We start from the raw sequence: 27186 nt of genomic DNA, 5'->3' as shown, positions 1-27186 counted from the left end.
CGTCTGGTCCCCCAAAGCACTGCTGGGCTCAGTGGAAAGCCCATGGCATGAAATGTCCTGTTGTTTTTAGATGGTGCTCACCCATGACATAGGCTACACTACTTATTATATGCTGGCCTCACTACTAGTACTGCATTGCTTCTCAAAGGCTGACGTCCAACAGTGGAACTGCATCCCATGCTGTGGCTCCTGCATTTGCTTGAACCATGGACACTATGCAGTTTTCTCTAAATGCCATTTAATATCTTTGAGAAGCATTATGGTGTGGCCTAGGCCCTGCTTTGCACGCACGTTATGTTAGCATGGCTTATTAGAAGTTTAAACACCATTTTACCTCTTGACGCTTTTGCACACAACACTGCACATAGCTGTTTTTGTAAATCTGAAAGAAACACGTTAGTGTTAGATTCCTTACCTTAGAATATCCCCAGGCGTCAGTCTGGATCCGGAAACTTTTGCGTAGCAGTACCCCTGCGCGTCGGTAGGCGTCGTCTGCAGGCGTCCCCTGCGGCTCCGCGTCCGTCGTCGGCGTCGTGCGCCGTGATGACGTCGCTGGAGTACATAGACGCCGCCTCCGCGCGCTGACGTCAGTTCTTCTTTTTTCCGCGCCAGTGGACGCAGATCTGGAAGAGCAGTACTCCGGTCTTTGACCAAGTTTTTTCGATAATTTTCTCTATTGTGCCTGATAGGATGCCTGGCTTTAAGAATTGCGATGACTGTGAGCGCACGATGTCGGTCACAGACCATCACCGCCTCTGCCTCCGGTGTCTGGGCCCCGACCACGACGTGGACTCCTGCGTCGACTGCCGGGCCCTTACCAACAAAGCTAGGCGGGAGCGGTCCCGCAAGCTGCTGGAGCTCCGGGTGTCGGCCCCACGTCGGGACCGGGAGCGGTCCCGGTCCGGCCGGAGGTCGAGGGAGCGTTCGAGGGAGCGGTCGCGGAGCCGCGCCGGGCGCTCCGGGAGTCGACACCACTCGTCATCCTCGTCAGGTAAGAAGCACAAGAAGTCGGGGCGTCGTCATCGTACCCCCGACTCCCCCCGACGCTCGCGCGATGCGGCCGGGGGCTCGGGTGACCCCAACCCCGCGGCTCCGCGTGAGTCGCCGGCGCGGCCTGCCTCATACCCTCCGGTCCCTGGGCATGGTGCGACGCCTGAGGAGATCGAGGCGTTCCTCATGGCCATGAGGGCGCTCGCTTCTCCGACGGGGCCTACGGCGCCTTCGGGCCCAGTGCTACCGTCTGGGGGCCCTGGCGGTTCGGGTGTCCCTGCCTCGGCGCCGTCGGGTGCTCCGGCCCCGGCGCCGCCGACGGCTCCGACCCCGGCGCCGCAGGGGCCTCCGGGTTCGGCGCCGGCTGGTCTTCCGGCCTCCCCGGCGCCGTTGCCATCGGGGTTACCCCCGACGCCGCCCCCGCGCGGCGCCGGTTCTCCGCTGCCGGTTCCGGCCGGCGGTGGGGTTCCGGCGCCGGCTCCGGGCGGCGCCGTCCCCTTACCTTCTCCGACGCCGGACACGGCGCCGGACGGGCGTCGCTCGACGCCGGTCCCGGCGCCGATGGGGCCCATGATCCCCGAGGAGCCGGTCTTCATCATTGACTCCGAATACGGAGAGGATGAGGAGTACGGTGAAGGTTGGGAGGGGTCCGAGGACCCTCTGGCTCGCGAGTGCCAGTATGACCCGGACTGGACAGGTGACTTGGGGGATGCCAGTGGTTTGGACGACTCTCCTAACCCTGGCCTGATCTCTCCTCCAACCGTGGCGTCGGTGGAGGGAGCTGCCTATTCTGTGGTGCTGATGAGGGCTGCCAAGGCCTTAAACCTTGAGCTCCCCGTCGCGGCCGTGAGGCCTAACATCCTCACCGAGGTATTCAAACCGCAGTCATGCCCACTGGAGCCACTGCTGCCGTTTAATGAAGCCTTGTCTGACGTTCTGTTGGGCACGTGGTCCAGGCCCGCTTCAGGTGCGCCTGTTGATCGGAACGTGGCCAGGCGCCACCGTCCTTGTCCGGACGACCCCAAGTACCTGTCTACCCACCCCACTCCTGAGAGTCTGGTGATCCAGGCCTCGACCTCCCAGTCCGCGTTCCCGTCGGCCCCGCCCGACCGGGAATCCAAGAGGTATGACCAGTTTGGTAAAAAGGTCTTCTCGTCCATTAGTTTGGGCCTGCGGTCTTGCAACACCGCCTGCCTCTTGGGCCGCTACACCCACTCTGTGTGGGATACGGTCGCGGAGCTGCTGCCAGAATGCCCCATGGAGGTGCGGGCGAAACTCGGTCAAGCTGTGGCTGAGGGCCGAGATGCAGCGAAATATTCAATTCGGTGTGGTCTTGATACGACCGACTCGCTGGGCAGAGCTATGTCTACGACGGTGGCGATTCGTCGCCACGCCTGGCTGAGATCCGCCAATTTTTCGGCTGATGTCCAGAATACACTGATGGACATGCCGTTTGATGGCTGTCACCTGTTCGGTGACAAAGCGGACCACGCGCTGGAACGCTTCAAGGACTCCAGGGTCACGGCCAAGTCCTTGGGTCTCTCGACCCAGCGTCAGCAACCGGGTTCGTTTCGCCCCTTTCGTGGCCAAGGAAGGGGCGCCCCCACACGTGCTGCCAGCCACGCGCCGCAACAATCCTTTCAACGCGGTGGCGGCCGTGGAAACCGCCGTGGTGGCGGTCGGGGACAACGGCGGGGTCAGACCACACCTTCCCCCGCAGCATCTACCCCAAAATCCTCCTAGTCCGTGCTTTCGGCCCCATGTGACGCCAGTGGGTGGCAGGGTTCGCCATCACCACGCTCACTGGCGCACGATCACTTCGGACAGGTGGGTGCTGCAGATCGTCCGAAGGGGCTACTCCCTCCCCTTCGAGACCTCCCCTCCAGCCATGCCACCGCAGAACCACCGTGTGTCGGGGGACCACTTGACACTTCTGCAGGAGGAAGTTACGGCCCTCTTGGCCAAGGGGGCCATCGAGCGCGTTCCTGGGCCAGAAGTAGGGCGTGGTTGTTATTCCCACTATTTTCTGGTGCCCAAGAAGGACAAGGGGGGCCTACGTCCTATCTTGGATCTAAGGAACGTCAACGGCTTCCTCCGGAAGGAGAAGTTCAAGATGTTGACGTTAGCTCAGGTCTTGGCTGCTCTGGACCCGCAAGACTGGATGGTAGCGTTGGACTTGCAGGACGCCTATTTTCACATCCCCGTCCTGCCGGCCCACCGGCGTTACCTGCGGTTCACGGTAGGCCAGGAGCACTTTCAGTTTATCGTGCTCCCCTTCGGCCTTACCAGCGCCCCACGGGTGTTCACAAAGGTGATGGCGGTGGTCGCAGCCCATCTGCGCAGGTTAGGGGTTTCAGTCTTCCCCTACCTAGACGACTGGTTGTTGAAGGCGGGCTCGCCCCAGACAGTCGTCCACCACCTTCAGATGACGGCAGACCTCTTGCACGACCTGGGGTTCTCCATCAACGTGCCGAAATCACACCTGTGTCCCTCTCAAAAGCTCCTTTTCATCGGAGCGGTTCTGGACTCGGCGCAGTTTCGGGTTTATCCTCCGGAACGGCGGGTTCGGGATATTCAGGCTTTGATTCCCATCTTTCAGCCGCTATCCCGAGTCTCGGTCAGGTTGACGCTGCGGCTGCTGGGACTGATGGCTTCCTGCATCCTTCTGGTGCATCACGCCAGGTGGCGGATGCGGGCTCTGCAGTGGGACCTGAAGTTTCAGTGGGCTCAGCATCAGGGCAACTTGTCCGACCACGTCTTGATCTCGGAGGGCACTGCGAGACAACTGCAGTGGTGGCTTACGGACCGCGATTGGGTCAGGGGCAAGTCCCTCTCCCTTCCCCAACCGGAGCACGTTGTCGTGACGGACGCGTCCCTCCAGGGCTGGGGTGGCCACTTGGGAGAGGCAGAGATCAGAGGCATCTGGTCTCCGGCGGAGTCCCGGCTCCATATCAATCTGTTGGAGCTGCGGGCGATTCGTCTGGCACTGAAGGCATTCCTCCCCTTTGTCAACGGGAGTGTAGTGCAGGTGTTCACCGACAACACCACCGCCATGTGGTACTGCAACAAACAGGGCGGAGTGGGGTCGTGGACGCTTTGCCAGGAGGCTCTGCGCCTCTGGCAATGGCTGGAACGTCAGGGCGTGACTCTGACGGTTCAACACCTGGCAGGTTCTCTGAACGCCAGGGCGGACGAACTCAGCCGTCGGTGCTCGATGGATCACGAATGGCGTCTGAACTCGGACGTGGCGCGAGGCATCTTTCTGCAATGGGGAGAGCCTTGGTTAGATCTATTCGCCACAGAAGAGAACGCGCAATGTCATCAGTTCTGCGCGTTGGAGTTTCCAAGACGGCACTCGCACGGCGACGCCTTTCGGCGCGAGTGGAGTTGCGGTCTGTTATACGCCTTTCCGCCTATACCACTTCTGCCCAGAGTGCTGAAGAAGATCAGGCGCGACCGGGCCCAAGTTATCCTTGTGGCTCCGGACTGGGCTCGAAGGTACTGGTATCCCGAGCTACTCAGCATGTCAGTCGGTCCCCCGATCCGCCTGCCCCTTCAGGAGGACCTTCTGTCGCAGCAGCAGGGGACGGTCCTCCACCCGAACCTGTCCAGTCTCCACCTCCATGCTTGGAGATTGAGCGGCGGCAGTTGAGGCCATTTGACTTGCCTCCTGAAGTCTGTGATGTTATTCTGGCAGCCAGGCGTCCCTCCACTAAGTCGGTATACGCCTGTCGGTGGAACAGATTTGTGGCATGGTGCACAGCAAAGGCTGTGGATCCTCTTTCTGCCCCTCTTTCGGAGGTTCTTCTGTTTCTTCTTTCTCTTGCCCAGCAGGGCTCTGCTCTGGGCACTATCAAGGGCTACCTTTCTGCCCTTTCAGCCTTTTTGAGGCTTCCTGATCAACCTTCTTTGTTCAAGTCCCCTGTTGTAACGAGATTCTTGAAGGGCATCACACACATGTATCCTCCTGTTCCGTTTGTGATGCCTCAGTGGGACTTGAACCTGGTTCTGACCTTTCTGATGTGTGCTCCCTTTGAGCCCCTTCATTCTTGTCCTCTCCGTCTCCTGACTTTAAAGACGGCTTTCCTGGTTGCCATCACCTCTGCCAGGAGAGTGAGTGAGCTCCAGGCTCTTTCTGTTCAACCTCCTTTCCTGTCCATTCATCCTGATAAGGTGGTTCTGAGGACTAGACCTTCTTTCCTGCCCAAGGTTGTTTCGGCCTTTCACATCGGGCAGTCCATCACCCTCCCTTCCTTCTTCCCGCCTCCGCATCCTTCAAAGGATGAAGAGCGGCTCCATCGTCTGGACCCAAAACGTGCGCTTTCATTTTACATGGATCGCACACGCCAGTTCCGGGTGGATGACCAACTGTTTGTTGGCTACGTGGGTGCGAAGAAGGGACGGGCGGTCTGTAAACGTACCATCTCTCGATGGGTCGTCCTCTGCATCAAAGCGTGCTACTCTTTGGCTCGGAAGGAGCCTCCTGTTGGGCTGAGGGCCCATTCCACTCGGGCCACGGCGGCTACTACTGCCCTGGGCCGGGGAGTCCCCTTGCAGGACATTTGTCAAGCAGCTACGTGGGCCTCGCTGCACACATTTGCGAGGCACTACTGCCTGGACAGTCAAGTCCGGAGGGATGGCTTCTTTGGCCGTTCTGTCCTCCAGGACTTTCTGGTGTAGTTTTGTATTGGTTCGCAGACCCACCACCGGGGTTGGTATTGCTGGGGTATGTATTCTAAGGTAAGGAATCTAACACTAACGTGTTTCTTTCAGATGAACAAGTTACTTACCTTCGGTAACGATATATCTGTAAGAAACATTAGTTAGTGTTAGATTCCTTACCGAACCCACCCATCCTCCCCGTTCTGCGAACTGATACCTAGGGTTAAGGTCATCCCTTTCAGGGCCCTAGTTTGTATATGGCACCAGTGTTGGTTCTCTCATGGCTCTGCGTCTCCTGGCGCGGAAAAGCTGTGTGCAAAGAACTGACGTCAGCGCGCGGAGGCGGCGTCTATGTACTCCAGCGACGTCATCACGGCGCACGACGCCGACGACGGACGCGGAGCCGCAGGGGACGCCTGCAGACGACGCCTACCGACGCGCAGGGGTACTGCTACGCAAAAGTTTCCGGATCCAGACTGACGCCTGGGGATATTCTAAGGTAAGGAATCTAACACTAACTAATGTTTCTTACAGATATATCGTTACCGAAGGTAAGTAACTTGTTCGTTAGGATTCGTGAAGGTGTACACATGCGAAAAGGTTTGTTTTCGACATCTCTAGACTTACTTCGTGCCCCTAGTCTGCACAGTCAGTGCTGAAGCCGTCAAGGTTATCATAACAGGGTAGCTGTTGTTCGACATGATCGAGTAACGCTTTTTAGACACAAGAATTTGGCAGCATAGCCAACTGATATTCTGGCACCCTTATTATTGCACAGTTGCCATGATTTCACCCACTTAGAAGATTTTCCGTTTCCAGGGATGCAGAGAGTTTTTGCTGGTCCTGATGTGATTTACTCATACTGAGCGGAAAGGTAATGGGGTCCCCCAAACAAGCCTAAGAGACCTTCTTTAGTTTTTAAACATAGTTCCCATGTAGGGAGGGTGTTAAAACTAGGCGCTATAAGACCTGTTTTCACCATCATTGTAATCTGATTCTCCTTTTGTATTTAATGGAATTGTAACAACGCCTACCATATTATTTCTAATCATATGTCTGCTTATGTTGGCTTAGATACTGCATCTGAGAGCACGTCGTTAAAATAAATATTTTAACCTTACCTGTGTCTCTTATTTACTCCTGTTGTGGACTGGTATGAGAGTATAACAAAACAAGAGTGTTCTCACTTCTCACCATTCCTGAGTTTGTCCTAAGTCGCATGTTCTAGGTTGTCTAATCATTGGTTACTTTGCTATAGGACGAAGAGCTAATGTGACACTGATGCTAGCTGGTTGGGGTTTTCTAGGTACTGAGTTGAGTTTTTGGTACACCACAATTCACTGATGTCCTTGGGTCTCTGTGCACAGTTCTGTGTATGAGCAGGATCCTTGCAACATGGCGCACCTAACGTAGTGGTCTTATTGTGAGACTTGAGTAGTGCTTATATCAGTCCATGGCCCTCCTCACTATTGTTTCCGGTTGACAGTGGTGACGGAAAAACCAACCTATAGTTACATAGGTCTTTTGAAGCTTGATAATATACAACTGTTTTCTATTGAATTACTACCCAGTTGTGCTTATATATTGCATTGTACTTATCTTTCACTGTGCTGATATGGCTGTGGTTGATATCCCAGTACACAGTCGCTTGGCTGTGCGCAATCATTTGCAGGATTTCCTGGTCTCTGTAGATGGCCAGGCAGTGGTTTTTGTTGTATCTGCTGACGCAGAATATCTGTTTTACTCATGGGTCACGTTTTCTGCGGTTGATGCTAATACTGGTGTTTTTCACACTTACACTCCAGCTGCCGTGCCTGTAGAGTACGCTCCGTATCAGACACAGGAAGTTCCAATTCCTGTTTAGAAGTATGCCGTTTGGTTTAATGACACCATTCCCCACAATTTAACGGTGGTCAGAATGGAACCGTTGTCAATTGCAGGCGCTTCTTGGCCTGTTTTAGCTGGTTATACTCCGCACCCTAATGTGGCGCATTGTACAGCTGTTGAATTAAGGCCCCTTTATTCCTCTTGGTGTCAGTGATAAGGGGTCTGGTTCATTACATTTCCCGCAACTTCCCGGGTGGGCCCAAGGGTGGTGCGGCACATCCAGTTGGTCCGAACGGGCTAAAGCTTAGTCCCGTTATGGTTAATGCGGTTATAGACAAGCGTCCCCAAGATAAAGATGAAATGCCTTTCTGGCTTGCCGAGAAATTTGACCAACTGGAGGGAGTATTCGCGAATACTACTCCTGTGGAGAAACACAGGATCTTGACCATTAGTTTGCAGAAAGACTTAGTGCCGGACGTAAATGACTGTACCACTTTGGGTGTGATCTTTGCGGCAGTCTATACTAGGTGCTTCGGCACCCCGTCAATGGCTGTCCTGCCCTTCGTCATTAAGCGTGTTCACGATGAACATGGACCGGAGGCGGCTGTAGTGTTGGGAATGCGACTCATGGGAGCGATTGACATGGTTCGCGATCTAGTCCTTGCACATGTTAAGGGAGATGCGGTAAGTTTCCAGGTGTCTAATGCTTTGCGCGATGTTCCAGAGGCCGAGAGACCCCGTCAGTTACAGAGAATTATTACGGAGGCTTATAAGACCATTGGCCTTAATAGTTTAGGTGTTAAGCCTTTTGCTAAGAAACAAACACAACAGCAAACTCAACAGGCGTCATCTGATAAGGATGACCGCCAGAAAGTTCCGAAACAAAATTGGAGTAAGAATAAAAAACAGGGGAAACAGCAACAGAAACAGAGGTCCCATCCTGCTTCACTTACACCTGCCTCTGCTGAGCGTACTTATGAGTTGCGCGACCGCACTACGATTAAGTTACCTGATAGATTTCAGGTTCCTGAACAACATTCTCCTCGCTATTTGCTGGAAACATCGGTCTCGCCAACCGGTGGAGGAGGAGGCGGCGGCGGCAGAGGACAAGGTGCCCAACAGAGCCGTGAGCAGCCTCGTAAGGCTGACGGAAAAGGCAAGCAGGACGACTCACCACGTCAAAGGCCTCAGTTTCAAAAGAAGAAAATTGCAGCTTTAACAGTGAGATATGCCACAGATAGTGAGAACGCAGCTTCGGAATCTGACATGGGTACTGACTCTGTTGGACAGCGCAGCGGAAATTACCATAGTGCGAGAGGCGCTGCGTCCACTACTAAAGGTGACAGCGACTGACACCTTCGTTGTAGTAGAGACAGCTGACACTAGAGTGGCTTCCCCTGATAGGCTTTTTGAAATTGACCTTTTAATTGAAGGAGACATACAGCGTACAATAAAAGTTTTTTTGGGGGGAAAATCTGACTACTCCTTATGACATTTTGTTGACGGAGGTCGATTGGCCCCCTCCTTTTGTCTTAGCTGCTCCCACAAGGGGAGGAAGTAATCCTCCCCAGTTTCGCACACACTGTACGGAAGGAGCAGGCTCTACATTTGGCAGAAGATTGGGCTAAGGCGCTAGCGCCGGCTTTGTACTGTACTCATTGTGGATGGGATATATTTTCCCCCAGAAACGAGATTCTTTTACAGTCTATGCCACAGGCTCAATCCCAATACCCCATGCGATGTGAAGCGAAAGCTCCCGTGGCTGAAATCCTTGAACCGTTGTAATATCAGGGTGTGATTGAAACGTGTGCGTCTCCGATAAATAACCCTCTTTTTACTGTGACTAAGCCTGACGGCTCTTACCGTTTGGTATTGGATTACCGCCACCTTAATTCACATTGTCGTACGTGTGCGGTCCAAAATTCTCACAGTTCTGCCCTAGTGGATAGTCTCATGCGCAAAAGGTTCAAATCCACACTTGACATATCCAATGGCTTTTTCGCCCATAACCTGTCCTCTATTAGTAGTCAATGGACAGTTTTTACCAGTGGTGGCAAACAACGCCAATTTCGTTGTTTGGCTATGGGCTATAAGAACAGTCCAGGCGTTTTGCCGCCCGCATAGTCTCTCTCTTGGAGGGACTTGACGCAGATGCATGCTCTTATGTGGATGACATCTATCTCACAGACGACGATTTATGGCCGCATCTGTGCCGTGTAGACCGCATAATTTGCCGTTTTGCGGATTTTGGCTAGAAGTTCAACTTTGCAAAAAGTCACATTGCAGAGTACACAGTGTTGTTTCTGGGCTACGAGCTCAACAATGAAGGTCGAGATCTGAAAGAGACACTTTAGTGATAGATTCCTTACCTTAGAATATCCCCAGGCGTCAGACTGGATCCGAATCTTTTGCGTAGCAGTACCCTTGCGCGTCGGTAGGCGTCGTCTGCGGCTCTGCGTCCGTCGTCGGCGCCGTGATGACGTCGTCGGAGTACTTAGATGCCGCCTCCGCGTGCTGACGTCAGTTCTTCTTTTTTCCACGCCAGCCAGCGCAGATCTGGAAAAAGCAGTAACCCTAGTCAATTTTTGACTAACTTTTTGGGATAATTTTTGATCATTTCTCGAAGTCTTGCGACTCTGATCGGTGCCGTAGGGATGCCTTGTTTCAAGCACTGCGAGGATTGCGACCGCACGATGTCGGTCACGGATCCTCACCACCTGTGCCTAACTTGTCTAGGAGTCGACCACGACAACAAGGCCTGCTCCGACTGCCGGGCCCTCTCTTCGAAAGCCAGGTGGGAGCGGTCCCGCAGGCGACTCGAACTCCGGCAGTCGGCCCTGCGCCGTGTGAGGTCCTGGTCCCGGTCCCACGGGAGGTCGAGGGGCAGGTCGTGGGGACGGAGCCACCACAGCTCCGGGAATCGGCACCACTCCTCCGGGTCGAAGTCGTCGTCAGGTAAGAAGCACAAGAAGTCGAAGAGACGTCATCGCTCTTCTGACTCCCCCCGACGCTCGCGCGATGCGGCCGGGGGTTCGGGTGACACCGCCCACGCGGCTCCTTTGGAGTCGCGGGCGTCGCGAGACGCGACGCCGGAGGAGATCGAGCGCTTCCTCATGGCCATGAGGTCCCTTTCTCCTCCGACGGGCTCCGTGGTGCCTTCGGGCCCAGCGGACCCATCTGGGGCCCCTAGCGGTTCGGGGGCTTCGGCCCCGACGCTGTTGGGTGCTTCGGCCTGACGCCGCCGGCGCCTTCGGGCCCGGCGCCGCAAGTCAAGTGGTCCCGGTGCACCGGCGCCTTCAGGCCCGGTGTCGCGGGACCCCACTGGACCTCCTTCGGGCTCTAGATCGTCACCGGTGGACCTTACGACCCCCCCTGCGTCAGTCTGTCTGGTGTCACCCCTGGCGCCGTCCTCAGGCTGTGCCGGCCCGATGCCTCCTTTGCTCCTGTTCCGGCGTCGGAACGGCGCAGCTGGGCGCCGCTTTCGACGCCGTTTGGAGATTTTCACTTCTACGAACAGGCCCCATTGATTGACAACCCTGAGTATCAGGAGATGGGTGAAGAGGAGGATTGGGAGGGGTCTGAGGACCCTCTGACCAAGGAGTGTCAGTCTCAGGAGGACTGGGCAGGAGACCTTGGGGAGGCCAGTGGCCGGACACCTCTCCAGAGGTGTCTCCCCTCCTACCGTGACTTCGGAGGAGGGGGCAACATATAGTGTGGTGTTGACAAGGGCTGCCAAGGCCTTGGGCCTTGAGCTCCCCGTCGCGGCCGTGAGGACTAACCTCCTCACTGAGGTCCTTAAACCACAGTCAAGCTCGGCCGAGCCTCTGCTGCCTTTTAATGAGACCTTGACGGACGTTCTTTTGGCCACTTGGTCCAGGCCCGCTACAGGTTCGCCTGTAGATAGGAACGTGGCCAGACGCCACCGCCCGGCCCTGGGCGACCCATGTTTCCTGTCCACCCACCCCAGCCCCGAGAGTCTGGTCATCCAGGCCTCCAATTCCCAGGCCGCATTCCCGTCTGCTCCGCCGGACAGGGAATCCAAGAGGTATGAGGATTATGGAAAGAAAATGTTCTCCTCCCTTAGTTTGGGACTGCGGTCTTCCAACACCGCATGCCTCTTGGGCCGCTACACCCACTCTCTGTGGGAGACGGTTGCGGAAGTGCTGCCAGAGTGTCCGTTGGAGGTACGGCCAAACTCGGCCAAGCCCTTGTGGAGGGCCGAGATGCAGCCAAGTATTCTATCTGGTGTGGGCTGGATACCACCGACTCGCTAGGCAGAGCGATGGCAACGACGGTGGCGGTGAGACGTCACGCCTGGCTGAGGTCCGCCAACTTTTCGGCAGATGTCCAAAACACTCTGATGTACATGCCGTTCGATGGCCGTCGCCTTTTTGGCGAAAAGGCAGACCATGCGCTTGAGCGCTTTAAGGACTCCAGGGCTACGGCCAAGTCCTTGGGCCTCTCGGCCCCGCGCCAGCAAACGGGTGCCTTTTGCTCCTTTCGTGGCCAAGGAAGGGGCGCCCCCACACGTGCTGCCAGCCACTCGCCGCAGACTAACATCCAGCGCGGTGCCGGCCGTGGAAATCGCCGTGGAGGCGGTCGGGGACAACGGCGAGGCCAGTCCACACCTTCCCCCGCAGCATCCGCCTCTAAACCCTCCTAGTCCGTGCTTCTCGGCCCATGTGACGCCAGTGGGGGGCAGGGTTCGCCATCACCACTCTCACTGGTGCACTGTCACTTCGGACAGGTGGGTGCTGCAGATCGTCCGGAGGGGCTACTCCCTCCCCTTCGAGACGACCCCTCAAGCCATGCCACCGTAACACCACCACGTATCGGGGATCACTTGCGGCTTCTACAGGAGGAAGTTTCGGCCCTCTTGGCCAAGGGGGCCATCGAGCGCGTTCCTGGGCCAGAAGTAGGACGTAGTTGCTACTCCCACTACTTTCTGGTACCCAAGAAGGGCAAAGGGGGCCTACGCCCTATCTTGGACCTAAGGAACATCAACGGCTTCCTCCGGAAGGAGAAGTTCAAGATGATGACTCTGGCTCAGGTCTTAGCTGCCCTGGACCCAGGAAACTGGATGGTAGCGTTGGACTTGCGGGACGCTTATTTCCATATCCCCGTCCTGCCGGCCCACCGGCGTTACCTGCGGTTCACGGTAGGCCTCGAGCACTTTCAGTTTACCGTGCTCCCCTTCGGCCTAACCAGCGCCCCACGGGTGTTCACGAAGGTGATGGCGGTTGCCGCAGCTCATCTGCGCCAGTTAGGGGTCTCAGTCTTTCCCTACCTAGACGAATGGTTGTTGAAGGCGGGCTCGCCCCAGACAGTCGTCCACCACCTCCAGACGACGGCAGACCTCTTGCACCAGCTGGGGTTCTCCATCAATGTGCCGAAGTCACACCTGTGCCCCTCTCAGAAGCTCCTTTTCATCAGAGCGGTTCTCGACTCGGCGCAGTTTCGGGTTTACCCACCCGAGCAGCGGGTTTGGGATATACAGGCTCTGATTCCAATCTTCCAGCCTTTATCCCGGGTTTCGGTCAGGTTGACGCTGCGGCTTCTGGGGCTGATGGCTTCCTGCATCCTTCTGGTGCATCACGCCCGGTGGCGGATGCGGGCTCTGCAGTGGGACCTGAAGTTTCAGTGGGCCCAGCATCAGGCAACCTGTCCGACCATGTCCTGATCTCGGAGGGCACTGCGAGACAGCTGCAGTGGTGGCTCACGGACCGCGATTGGGTCAGCGGCAGATCCCTTCCCCTTCCCCAACCGGAGCACGTAGTTGTGACGGACGCGTCCCTCCAGGGCTGGGGAGGCCACATGGGAGAGGCGGAGATCAGAGGCCTCTGGTCTTCGGCGGAGTCCCGGCTCCATATCAACCTTTTGGAGCTGCGGGTGATTCGTCTAGCACTGAAGGCATTCCTCCCCTCTGTCCGGGGGAGTGTAGTGCAGGTGTTAACGGACAACACCACCGCCATGTGGTACTGCAACAAACAGGGTGGGGTGGGGTCGTGGACCCTCTGCCAAGAGGCTCTGCGCCTCTGGCAATGGCTGGAACATCAGGGCGTGACTCAGGTGGTTCAACACCTGTCAGGTTCTCTGAACGCCAGGGCGGACGATCTCAGCCGTCTGTGCATGATGGATCACGAATGGCGTCTGAACTCGGACGTGGCGCAAGGTCTCTTTCTGCAGTGGGGGGAGCCTTGGTTAGATCTATTCGCCACCGAAGAGAACGCTTAATGTCATCAGTTCTGCGCGTTGGAATTTCCAAGGCGGCACTCGCTCGGAGACGCTTTTCGTCGCGAGTGGAGTTGCGGTCTGTTGTACGCCTTTCCGCCTATACCACTTCTGCCCAGAGTGCTGAAGAAGATCAGGCGCGACCGGGCACAAGTCATTCTTGTGGCTCCGGACTGGGCACGAAGGTACTGGTATCCCGAGCTACTCAGTATGTCAGTCGATCTCCCAGTTCGTCTGCCTCTTCACGAGGACCTTCTGTCGCAGCAGCAGGGGACGGTCCTCCACCCGAACCTGTCCAGTCTCCACCTCCATGCTTGGAGATTGAGCGGCGACAGTTGAGGCCATTTGACTTGCCTCCTGAAGTTTGTAACATCATTCTGGCAGCCAGGCATCCCTCCACAAAGTCGGTATACACCTGTAGGTGGAACAGATTTGTGGCATGGTGCACAGCAAAGGCTGTGGATCCTCTCAATGCCCCTCTTTCTGAAGTTCTTCTCTTTCTTCTCTCTCTTGCCCAGCAGGGCTCTGCTCTGGGCACTATCAAGGGCTACCTTTCTGCTCTTTCAGCCTTTTTGAGGCTGCCTGATCAACCTTCTTTGTTCAAGTCCTCTATCGTTAATCGATTCCTGAAAGGCATCACGCATACGTACCCTCCTGTGCCCTTCGTGATGCTTCAGTGGGACTTGAACCTGGTTCTTACATTTCGGATGTGCGCTCCCTTCGAGCCACTCCACAACTGTCCTCTTCTTCTTCTTACTTTGAAGACTGCCTTCCTGATAGCCATCACCTCTGCCAGGAGAGTGAGTGAGCTCCAGGCTCTATCTTGTAAACCTCCCTTCCTTTCAGTCCATCCGGACAAGGTTGTGTTACGGACAAGGCCCTCCTTCCTACCCAAGGTAGTCACGGCCTTCCACATTGGGCAATCTATCACCCTGCCCACCTTCTTTCCGCCTCCGCATCCCTCGAGAGAGGAAGAGAGGCTCCACCGTCTGGACCCAAAACGTGCGCTCTCGTTCTATTTGGACCGCACACGCCAGTTCCGGGTGGATGACCAACTCTTTGTTGGTTACGTGGGCGCTAACAAGGGGAAAGCGGTGCACAAGCGGACCATCTCGCGGTGGATCATCTTTTGTATCCAGGCGTGTTACTCCTTGGCAAAGAAGGAACCCCCTGTTGGGCTGAGGGCTCATTCCACTCGAGCCACAGCGACTACGACTGCCTTGGGCCGAGGTTTGCCCTTGCAGGACATTTGCCAGGCGGCTACGTGGGCCTCGCTGCACACGTTTGCAAGACACTATTGCCTGGACGGTCAAGTCCGGAGGGATGGCTTTTTTTTTAGGTATCTATTCTAAGGTAAGGAATCTATCACTAACGTGTCTCTTTCAGATGCACAAGTTACTACTTGTGTAACGATATATCTGTAAGAGACATTAGTTAGTGATAGATTCCTTACCGACCCACCCATCCTCCCCGTTCTGCGAACCGTTATCTAGGGTTAAGGTCTTCCCCTTTTAGGGCCCTAGTTCCTTGGCACCAGTGTTGGTTTTTGGCATAGCTCTGCGTTTCTGGCGCGGAAAAGGTGTGTCTAAGAACTGACGTCAGCACGCGGAGGCGGCGTCTAGGTACTCCGACGACGTCATCACGACGCCGATGACGGATGCGGAGCCGCAGACGATGCCTACCGATGCGCAAGAGTACTGCTACGCAAAAGTTACTGCATCCAGTCTGACGCCTGGGGATATTCTAAGGTAAGGAATCTATCACTAACTAATGTCTCTTACAGATGTATTGTTACACAAGTAGTAACTTGTGCGTTTGGCTCCTCACTTACTGGAGAAATGCGCACTTTTGCGAGCTCCCACAACAGTGAAAAAACTACAATCTTTACAGGGCTTTTTGAATTTCGGGCGTACCGACATTCCCGATTATGCCCAGCGTATCGAGCCTCTTTACACGTTGGTACCGGAAACTGGAATTTTGCTTGCATCTGCTTTCTATGTTTCCAAAATCCACTGCACTCAGTTTACTGACTGTGGGCACCCTACCCATGGTGCTTTCACACTCAGAGGAACAATGTTTGGGTCACACGATTGGAAGAACATGCTTGTAAGACACTGGAGGAAATTCATATGTTCTGGGAAAAAAATGCTAAAAATCTGAATACTTGTCATCATGTTCAGTGCAGCCTGCTAATCAGGGTCAGGAGGTTTGGCACCCACAGATAGAACCCTTAGGATGTGGGGTAGTTAAAAAATGTATGGTTGTGTTATGTTTCCATAGTGCCTAGGAGTGCTGTCTGTTATCAAAAGACGTGTACCCTAAACGATCATTTCAATTACAGCTTCTTTCTAAATTTCCAAAATGATCTGCATTTTTTTGTTTTGGGCACCCTGAGCCTGTTCCGATCTCCCATACATGTCTTGCATCCTCACACTCAAGAAGTAGAGGAAACAAGCATTTACAATGCAATGTCTCGGCATTATTAAAGGTAGAGCTATTGGCATTGCTCATTACTTTTTTTTTTTTTTGAATCAACAATAAATGGCATTGTCATTTACATTGCCAATAGCTTAATCGTTAAATAAATGGCATTGTCATTTAAAATGCCAATAGCTTAATCGCTCGCAAATGCATGACCTATTGCATTTACACACACAGCCACCCACACACACATAGAGCCACCCACACAGAGCCACCCATACCTTCTATCATGAGATGACCCAGCCCAAAATAGAAATCCTCATCACAGGAAACCTCAAACCCAAGAAGGGCAATCCAAAATAAAAAGGACAGAATTACACCTCAGCTGGCTACAAACATCAAATCACTGATTCACCCAAATTCACCTGTCCTGCAAGACACACATCAACAAGAAAACACAGCCCAAACCGGGATACCTCCTCCTCTTGGGCAATGCCCAGTCTGCCTTTCCTCCGCTGCCACCCTCCCCACAAACTGTGTAGGTGCCACCATGGGAGGGAAGCCCCACAACCTGCTGATCGGCTAATTATAACTGCCAGCTCTGCGGGATCCTCCCATCACTCCCTTGCGTTCACCCTCTCTCGCCGTCTGAGTCCCTCCCTGGCAACCCTCGAGAGCCCAACCTTTATATGTTAGCCCTCCTTCGCAGCGGAAAGGTTTTCAAATGGTCTGCTGAGAGTTGATGGGTACACAGGACTTACCTTCTGTGGTAGAAGTGCTTTGCACACACTGCCCTGGCTGTGAGAGAGGCGATGTGCACAGGTGGCGCTCCATCTGTACAGAATTGCTATGTACACCATGCTCAACTGCAGATGTCAGCAATGTGGAAGGTTCCCTTCTAGAAATATAGTTTGTATAATGTGTGCCCACCGATGAATTAAAGAAAAAAAGGACACTGGCAGCTCGTTAACAGGAGGATGCGCATCACTTTCCCTTTACAGAGGGTGCCCTGGACACAGCGCCCATCAACAGAGGAGTGTTCTCTATACACAAGGTGTCAACCTGAAAGTGTGGTGTCCACAAAAAACCCAAGTATACAGAGACGATGTGTGCAGGGTTGCTCACCACCAAAGGAGCGATGTGTGCAGTAGCGCGACCTACGGATACATAATGCCCACCTGCAGATAAGTGCATGTTCACATGACGCACACAGCTCATCCGTACCTGGAAATGGGCCCGTATACTTAATGCGCCACTTAAAGAGAACCTCTGTAGGTGTCTGCTTGGCCAGCCCACCTCAAATAAAGCATAATGTGAATATCTGAAAGAAACACGTTAGTGTTAGATTCCTTACCTTAGAATATCCCCAGGCGTCAGTCTGGATCCGGAAACTTTTGCGTAGCAGTACCCCTGCGCGTCGGTAGGCGTCGTCTGCAGGCGTCCCCTGCGGCTCCGCGTCCGTCGTCGGCGTCGTGCGCCGTGATGACGTCGCTGGAGTACATAGACGCCGCCTCCGCGCGCTGACGTCAGTTCTTCTTTTTTCCGCGCCAGTGGATGCAGATCTGAAGAGCAGTACTCCGGTCTTTGACCAAGTTTTTCGATTGTTTTTTTCTCTATTGTGCCTGATAGGATGCCTGGATTTAAGAATTGCGATGACTGTGAGCGCACGATGTCGGTCACAGACCATCACCGCCTCTGTCTCCGGTGTCTGGGCCCCGACCACGACGTGGACTCCTGCGTCGACTGCCGGGCCCTTACCAACAAGGCTAGGCGGGAGCGGTCCCGCAAGCTACTGGAGCTCTGGGTGTCGGCCCCACGTCGGGACCGGGAGCGGTCCCGGTCCGGCCGGAGGTCGAGAGAGCGTTCGAGGGAGCGGTCGCGGAGCCGCGCCGGGCGCTCCAGAAGTCGACACCACTCGTCAGGCTCGTCAGGTAGGAAGCACAAGAAGTCGGGGCGTCGTCATCGTACCCCCGACTCCCCCCGACGCTCGCGCGATGCGGCCGGGGGCTCGGGTGACCCCAACCCCGCGGCTCCGCGGGAGTCGCCGGCGCGGCCTGCCTCATACCCTCCGGTCCCTGGGCATGGTGCGACGCCTGAGGAGATCGAGGCGTTCCTCATGGCCATGAGGGCGCTCGCTTCTCCGACGGGGCCTACGGCGCCTTCGGGCCCAGTGCTACCGTCTGGGGGCCCTGGCGGTTCGGGTGTCCCTGCCTCGGCGCCGTCGGGTGCTCCGGCCCCGGCGCCGCCGACGGCTCCGACCCCGGCGCCGCAAGGGCCTTCGGGATCGGCGCCGGCTGGTCTTCCGGCCTCCCCGGCGCCGTTGCCATCGGGGTTACCCCCGACGCCGCCCCCGCGTGGCGCCGGTTCTCCGCTGCCGGTTCCGGCCGGCGGTGGGGTCCCGACGCCGGCTCCGGGCGGCGCCGTCCCCTTACCTTCTCCGACGCGGCGCCGGACGGGCGTCGCTCGACGCCGGTCCCGGCGCCGATGGGGCCCATGAACCCCGAGGAGCCGGTCTTCATCATTGACTCCGAATACGGAGAGGATGAGGAGTACGGTGAAGGTTGGGAGGGGTCCGAGGACCCTCTGGCTCGCGAGTGCCAGTATGACCCGGACTGGACAGGTGACTTGGGGGATGCCAGTGGTTTGGACGACTCCCCTAACCCTGGTTTGATCTCTCCTCCTTCCGTGGCATCGGTGGAGGGAGCTGCCTATTCTGTGGTGCTGATGAGGGCTGCCAAGGCCTTAAACCTTGAGCTCCCCGTCGCGGCCGTGAGGCCTAACATCCTCACCGAGGTCTTCAAACCGCAGTCATGCCCACTGGAGCCACTGCTGCCGTTTAATGAAGCCTTGTCTGACGTTCTGTTGGGCACGTGGTCCAGGCCCGCTTCAGGTGCGCCTGTTGATCGGAACGTGGCCAGGCGCCACCGTCCTTGTCCGGACGACCCCAAGTACCTGTCTACCCACCCCACTCCTGAGAGTCTGGTGATCCAGGCCTCGACCTCCCAGTCCGCATTCCCGTCGGCCCCGCCCGACCGGGAATCCAAGAGGTATGACCAGTTTGGCAAAAAGGTCTTCTCGTCCATTAGTTTGGGCCTGCGGTCTTGCAACACCGCCTGCCTCTTGGGCCGCTACACCCACTCTGTGTGGGATACGGTCGCGGAGCTGCTGCCAGAATGCCCCATGGAGGTGCGGGCAAAGCTCGGTCAGGCTGTGGCTGAGGGCCGAGATGCAGCGAAATATTCAATTCGGTGTGGTCTTGATACGACCGACTCGCTGGGCAGAGCTATGTCTACGACGGTGGCGATTCGTCGTCACGCCTGGCTGAGATCCGCCAATTTTTCGGCTGATGTCCAGAATACCCTGATGGACATGCCGTTTGATGGCTGTCACCTGTTCGGTGACAAAGCGGACCACGCGCTGGAACGCTTCAAGGACTCCAGGGTCACGGCCAAGTCCTTGGGTCTCTCGACCCAGCGTCAGCAACCGGGTTCGTTTCGTCCCTTTCGTGGCCAAGGAAGGGGCGCCCCCACACGTGCTGCCAGCCACGCGCCGCAACAATCCTTCCAACGCGGTGGCGGCCGTGGAAACCGCCGTGGTGGCGGTCGGGGACAACGGCGGGGTCAGACCACACCTTCCCCCGCAGCATCTACCCCAAAATCCTCCTAGTCCGTGCTTTCGGCCCCATGTGACGCCAGTGGGTGGCAGGGTTCGCCATCACCACGCTCACTGGCGCACGATCACTTCGGACAGGTGGGTGCTGCAAATTGTCCGAAGGGGCTACTCCCTCCCCTTCGAGACCTCTCCTCCAGCCATGCCACCGCAGAACCACCGTGTGTCGGGTGACCACTTGACACTTCTGCAGGAGGAAGTTACGGCCCTCTTGGCCAAGGGGGCCATCGAGCGCGTTCCTGGGCCAGAAGTAGGGCGTGGTTGTTATTCCCACTACTTTCTGGTGCCCAAGAAGGACAAGGGGGGCCTACGTCCTATCTTGGATCTAAGGAACGTCAACGGCTTCCTCCGGAAGGAGAAGTTCAAGATGTTGACGTTAGCTCAGGTCTTGGCTGCTCTAGACCCGCAAGACTGGATGGTAGCGTTGGACTTGCAGGACGCCTATTTTCACATCCCCGTCCTGCCGGCCCACCGGCGTTACCTGCGGTTCACGGTAGGCCAGGAGCACTTTCAGTTTATCGTGCTCCCCTTCGGCCTTACCAGCGCCCCACGGGTGTTCACAAAGGTGATGGCGGTGGTCGCAGCCCATCTGCGCAGGTTAGGGGTTTCAGTCTTCCCCTACCTAGACGACTGGTTGTTGAAGGCGGGCTCGCCCCAGACAGTCGTCCACCACCTTCAGATGACGGCAGACCTCTTGCACGACCTGGGGTTCTCCATCAACGTGCCGAAATCACACCTGTGTCCCTCTCAAAAGCTCCTTTTCATCGGAGCGGTTCTGGACTCGGCGCAGTTTCGGGTTTATCCTCCGGAACGGCGGGTTCGGGATATTCAGGCTTTGATTCCCATCTTTCAGCCGCTATCCCGAGTCTCGGTCAGGTTGACGCTGCGGCTGCTGGGACTGATGGCTTCCTGCATCCTTCTGGTGCATCACGCCAGGTGGCGGATGCGGGCTCTGCAGTGGGACCTGAAGTTTCAGTGGGCCCAGCATCAGGGCAACTTGTCCGACCACGTCTTGATCTCGGAGGGCACTGCGAGACAACTGCAGTGGTGGCTTACGGACCGCGATTGGGTCAGGGGCAAGTCCCTCTCCCTTCCCCAACCGGAGCACGTTGTCGTGACGGACGCGTCCCTCCAGGGCTGGGGTGGCCACTTGGGAGAGGCAGAGATCAGAGGCATCTGGTCTCCGGCGGAGTCCCGGCTCCATATCAATCTGTTGGAGCTGCGGGCGATTCGTCTGGCACTGAAGGCATTCCTCCCCTTTGTCAACAGGAGTGTAGTGCAGGTGTTCACCGACAACACCACCGCCATGTGGTACTGCAACAAACAGGGCGGAGTGGGGTCGTGGACCCTTTGCCAGGAGGCTCTGCGCCTCTGGCAATGGCTGGAACGTCAGGGCGTGACTCTGACGGTTCAACACCTGGCAGGTTCTCTGAACGCCAGGGCGGACGAACTCAGCCGTCGGTGCTCGATGGATCACGAATGGCGTCTGAACTCGGACGTGGCGCAAGGCCTCTTTCGGAAATGGGGAGAGCCTTGGTTAGATCTATTCGCCACAGAAGAGAACGCGCAATGTCATCAGTTCTGCGCGTTGGAGTTTCCAAGACGGCACTCGCACGGCGACGCCTTTCGGCGCGAGTGGAGTTGCGGTCTGTTATACGCCTTTCCGCCTATACCACTTCTGCCCAGAGTGCTGAAGAAGATCAGGCGCGACCGGGCCCAAGTTATCCTTGTGGCTCCGGACTGGGCTCGAAGGTACTGGTATCCCGAGCTACTCAGCATGTCAGTCGGTCCCCCGATCCGCCTGCCCCTTCAGGAGGACCTTCTGTCGCAGCAGCAGGGGACGGTCCTCCACCCGAACCTGTCCAGTCTCCACCTCCATGCTTGGAGATTGAGCGGCGGCAGTTGAGGCCATTTGACTTGCCTCCTGAAGTCTGTGATGTTATTCTGGCAGCCAGGCGTCCCTCCACTAAGTCGGTATACGCCTGTCGGTGGAACAGATTTGTGGCATGGTGCACAGCAAAGGCTGTGGACCCTCTTTCTGCCCCTCTTTCGGAGGTTCTTCTGTTTCTTCTTTCTCTTGCCCAGCAGGGCTCTGCTCTGGGCACTATCAAGGGCTACCTTTCTGCCCTTTCAGCCTTTTTGAGGCTTCCTGATCAGCCTTCTTTGTTCAAATCCCCGATTGTAACTCGATTCTTGAAAGGCATCACTCACATGTTTCCACCTGTTCCGTTTGTGATGCCTCAGTGGGATTTGAACCTGGTTCTAACTTTCCTGATGTGTGCTCCCTTTGAGCCCCTTCATTCTTGCCCTCTCCGTCTCCTGACTTTAAAGACGGCTTTCCTGGTTGCCATCACCTCTGCCAGGAGGGTGAGTGAGCTCCAGGCTCTTTCTGTCCAACCTCCTTTCCTGTCCATTCATCCTGACAAGGTGGTTCTGAGGACTAGACCTTCTTTCCTGCCCAAGGTTGTTTCGGCCTTTCACATCGGGCAGTCCATCACCCTCCCTTCCTTCTTCCCGCCTCCGCATCCTTCAAAGGATGAAGAGCGGCTCCATCGTCTGGACCCAAAACGTGCGCTTTCATTTTACATGGATCGCACACGCCAGTTCCGGGTGGATGACCAACTGTTTGTTGGCTACGTGGGTGCGAAGAAGGGACGGGCGGTTTGTAAACGAACCATCTCTCGATGGGTCGTCCTCTGCATCAAAGCGTGCTACTCTTTGGCTCGGAAGGAGCCTCCTGTTGGGCTGAGGGCCCATTCCACTCGGGCCACGGCGGCTACTACTGCCCTGGGCCGGGGAGTCCCCTTGCAGGACATTTGCCAAGCGGCTACGTGGGCCTCGCTGCACACCTTTGCGAGGCACTACTGCCTGGACAGTCAAGTCCGGAGGGATGGCTTCTTTGGCCGTTCTGTCCTCCAGGACTTTCTGGTGTAGTTTTGTATTGGTTCGCAGACCCACCACCGGGGTTGGTATTGCTGGGGTATGTATTCTAAGGTAAGGAATCTAACACTAACGTGTTTCTTTCAGATGAACAAGTTACTTACCTTCGGTAACGATATATCTGTAAGAAACATTAGTTAGTGTTAGATTCCTTACCGAACCCACCCATCCTCCCCGTTCTGCGAACGGATACCTAGGGTTAAGGTCATCCCTTTCAGGGCCCTCGTTTTTACATGGCACCAGTGTTGGTTCTCTCATGGCTCTGCGTCTCCTGGCGCGGAAAAGCTGTGTGCAAAGAACTGACGTCAGCGCGCGGAGGCGGCGTCTATGTACTCCAGCGACGTCATCACGGCGCACGACGCCGACGACGGACGCGGAGCCGCAGGGGACGCCTGCAGACGACGCCTACCGACGCGCAGGGGTACTGCTACACAAAAGTTTCCGGATCCAGACTGACGCCTGGGGATATTCTAAGGTAAGGAATCTAACACTAACTAATGTTTCTTACAGATATATCGTTACCGAAGGTAAGTAACTTGTTCTACAGATTATCCGAATTACGTAACGGGCGGTTTTACTGCCAGTCTGCATTTGCAGAGTTATTACCCTAAGAAAAGAGGCTCAAAGGATGCATATGTGAATAATGACATTGTGAAAACATGGTGGGCAGTTTAGGAAGGATGCTCTGCACACAGGGCAATAATCTGAAGGCAATCTGTATGAATCCATGGTGTTCAACTCAGGGTATGGGGCGCATGCTACGTATATAGGGTGCACATCTGCAGAAAGATGCCCCATAGACATGGTGCCCTATCTGTAGTGGTGCTATGTAAATGTGGATCTGAAAAGGGCGTTGCGTACACTAGTTGCTTTCTGGCACACTGTAGGGCCAGATCAAGTCTGGTGTCATCAGTGACAGCTCGTACTAGGGAAAGGAAGCCCTACTGTAAGATGTGAAGACGATGAACAATTGATCCGTATCTACGCAAAGACTGGCGAACCGACCATTCCTGGAGTACCCACTGCCCCTTCCTCCACCTTGCACTGACGGCCACATACCTACACAGCAGACACCAACAGCAACACACCCCCTAATCCCTATAACATTCAACCGTGGGCAGGCACTGATGTAACCAGTACAAGGTCCTTCTCTCCCCAGAGTTTGCACCTGTGGTCACAAACACTGAGGACATCAACAGACAGACAAAACCGATAAACACAAAAGCCTGGGGTTGCACATGTTATCACACAACCTCCGAGGTACCACCAATTGTGACATCACCCTAGTGTTGACACTGATAGTCACAACTTTCTCACTTTTCACAGATGGTCACACTATGAAGGTATCAATTTTGACAGATTACCGACTTGCTCCCAACGATCAGATGCCAGCTAGAACCACTCTAATGGTCTTGTAATGCCCAGTGGCAGTATAAGCGAAGACATAACCCCAACAGCAGACATAGACGGGGCGAAACCCCGATGCAGCAGTCGACAGTCACACATACCACTGGTTCTAGCACAGACACACCCCTCCCTACCGGTAAAGATGACCCTTCTGCAACTGTTGCCACAAATACAGCAACAACATTTCACCACGTGTGGCAGTGATATCCCCTTACTGGAAAATACACCACTTTCCCGTTACATGAGGACTTGCGTATCATCTCTCCTCACGCAAACCCTTGAAGCACAACTCCTGGCACAATCCACGGAGGGCCCAGGTATGGGCAAAGTAGCGCACGCAGAGTAGTGCACACAGGGACGACGAGGGCAGAGACGTTTAGTGCACACGGGGGCTGTGCAAACAAGACCTGGACTCTGTCTTGTCGGAGATGTCTTCAGTTTGCCTCAGGGTGAGAGTTGTGATTCCGGAGAAGAGAGCTACTTGGTGTGCACGGGGAGGATAAGGGACTCCTCAACTTTGTCACCGGTTGTGTGTTTCCCATGAGCTTCCACTATGCAGAGTGTGGGGAGGGGGGCTGCCTAAAGCGTCGTTCTGTCTGGCAGTTGCTCAGAGTGTGCGTTGGGGTGACAGTCTGCAAGTGGGGGATCTTACCAGGAGCAGAGTGAAAGGAACGATTGGGGGTGTCTCTAGGGTTCTAGTGGAAGGCGAGCCAAAACGTTGTGACAACTCAGGAGCATGAGAAGGCCCTCAAGACACGCCTAGTCGGGGGCGTGTGAGGCGGCGCGAGGACAAACCGCCACCACCGGCCAGCCACGTCTGATGCGGTGGGAGGGTGGGGTGGGGAGAATGATCAGGAGAGACAGGAAGTTGAGGTAAAGCAGAGCGGGAAAGGTAGAAATGAAAAGATCCGTAGTACAACGAGGAGAATGTAAAGAAGGACGGGAACAGAGGGAAGTCGCAAAGTAACAACTGAAGAAGGAAGAAAAAGCTAGGCGAAATACTAAGTAGGGAAGAGAAGAAACAAGGGATAGTTACCTCATGTCCTCGGTAGATGCTGCTCTCCTAGTTTTACCGAGTAGCAAAATGGCGGCCGCAAAGCTCCGAAAATTTCGGAATCGGGGGCGTGTTTTTTGCGTTCTGAGTGACGGATGACGTCACAGGTCGAAAGAACGCAAAAAAACACGCCCCCAAATCTGAAAGAAACAGGGCTTGAACTGAGTGATGCCCCTCTTATCCAATTGCTGGCCTCCGTTTAGGGAGCCAGCCAATGGAAGAGAGAGGCGGGTTCAAGCCCCATACTACAAATCATTAAATCTCCCACCAGAGACTGCGCAAACGTAGCCTTCGGTACTCGACCTAAAAAGTAGGGACTTGAGCCTTGTCAGGGAAATCTTTCTGTGCAAAGGAAACTTGAGGGAGCTACACTATTTGAAGGGAACAAAATGCAAAAAATATGTCCTATTCAAAGCGATCTTGCGGCCAGACGGTCAGGGCAAGGGAGGTCAGGCCTAAATGATAGAAACTTGAGAGTGTGTATATGTTAAAATATATGGTTGTGGTGTGTTTTTATATCCAGGCCAGGGGTGATATCTGTGACCAAAAGCCAGCCCTAAATCAGCATTTCACTTACAGCCGCTTTCCAAATCACCAGAAAACGCTACACCCAGTTTGTGCCTATAAATTCCCCTGAACCTATACAAAACTTATATATTTCTACTACCCTCATGCTATGGAGACCCAGACAAATGAAGCTGAGGGAGCAGTCTTGGCAGCAGTATGTACATGCACAAGGTTAACAGGTGGAAATGACCATGTTTTGAAGAAGAAAATGCTAAAATTCTAGCACACTTTATGTTCAGGGTGTCCTATTGGCCAGCCAGTCAGTGCATGGGAGATCGGGCTTACAACAGTACATTTCTTAGTTCATAAAGAATTAGAAAATATATAGTTACAATACTTTCACTATGGCGCTCCTCCTATTCAGTATTACAGGACGTATGTTTGTCCATTTGACAAATGGACTAAAATATTAAGCACATTTGTTTAAAAAAAAAAAAGGAAATATATCTCCACACAATACCTCCAAAATTCATGTACTTTGTATGGGCAGATATTGGCATGCTCTATGGGAGTGGCAAAGATTTTGCAAGCTGTCTCAAATGATGCCAGAGTCACATTACAGCAACTAATCTTCGACGGTTGGGATGCAGCAAAATATGCCATCAGATCTTGCATTGACATGACTGACCAGACTGGTTATTGCCTACCCTTCCTTTCTGTAGCCTGGACATACCATCCATACTACAACACCTCCTGGAGGGCCACTCGTCTCTACTTTAAGAAGTAGTTCTGGCTCTCTTGGTCAAGGTATTAGTAGAGAGGGTGCTAGCATCCGAGATTGAGACTAGTTCATCACTCTGTGAACTTTTTCCTCTGAAAGGACTAGTTCCAGTGTTGTACTAAGGCGCCATGCCTGGATGCACTCCGCAGGCTTTTCTTCAGAAGTCCTGTAGTACCTAATGGGCATGCCAATCAATGTCTCTCGCCTGTTTGGAGAGAAAGTGGACTCTGCCTTAGAACATTTTAATGAGAGGCCACAATTCGCTCTCTTGGCCTAACTCCACCTGCCTGCTACTTCCCCCATACCACTCACCCCTTCTAATGTTTTACCTCCAGATGCGACAATACGACCCCCAGCAAGCCTCCCAATCCTTTCAAGGGAGAAGCAGGCTCCCTGGTACAATGTTCTGCCCAACCCCCAGCCCTTTCTGAAGCCACCGCAAAACCGTCTTAATTTACTCTCTACAGCACACAATAACCCGATAGGAGGTAGAGTCACCTTTCACCTCCCTTTTTGGAGGAGCAGCACATCCGACAAGTGGGTGCTCCAGATCATATAATACGGCTATTCCCTAGCTTTCCTATCTGTACCCCCGGACATGCCATCCAATTTGCAACACATCCTGGAGGACCACTGTCCCTACGCCAAGAAGAAGTTGTGATTCTTTTGACCAAGGGAGCAGTACAGAGGGGGCCAT

The 27186-nt window shown here is 55.0% G+C and overlaps 1 protein-coding gene across 7 annotated transcripts in view; it reads left to right on the top strand.

Moving 5' to 3' along the window:
- SZT2 (SZT2 subunit of KICSTOR complex) overlaps positions 1-27186 on the top strand; it is a 1033029-nt gene that overhangs the window by 909935 nt on the left and 95908 nt on the right. The window lies entirely within an intron of this gene.

Source organism: Lissotriton vulgaris, chromosome 1_2 (genome assembly GCF_964263255.1).
Source record: "Lissotriton vulgaris chromosome 1_2, aLisVul1.2, whole genome shotgun sequence".
In the NCBI taxonomy this organism is placed as follows: Eukaryota; Metazoa; Chordata; class Amphibia; order Caudata; family Salamandridae; genus Lissotriton; species Lissotriton vulgaris.
Note: the sequence above shows the minus strand (reverse complement) of the source record. Positions and strands in the feature narration are given on the sequence as shown.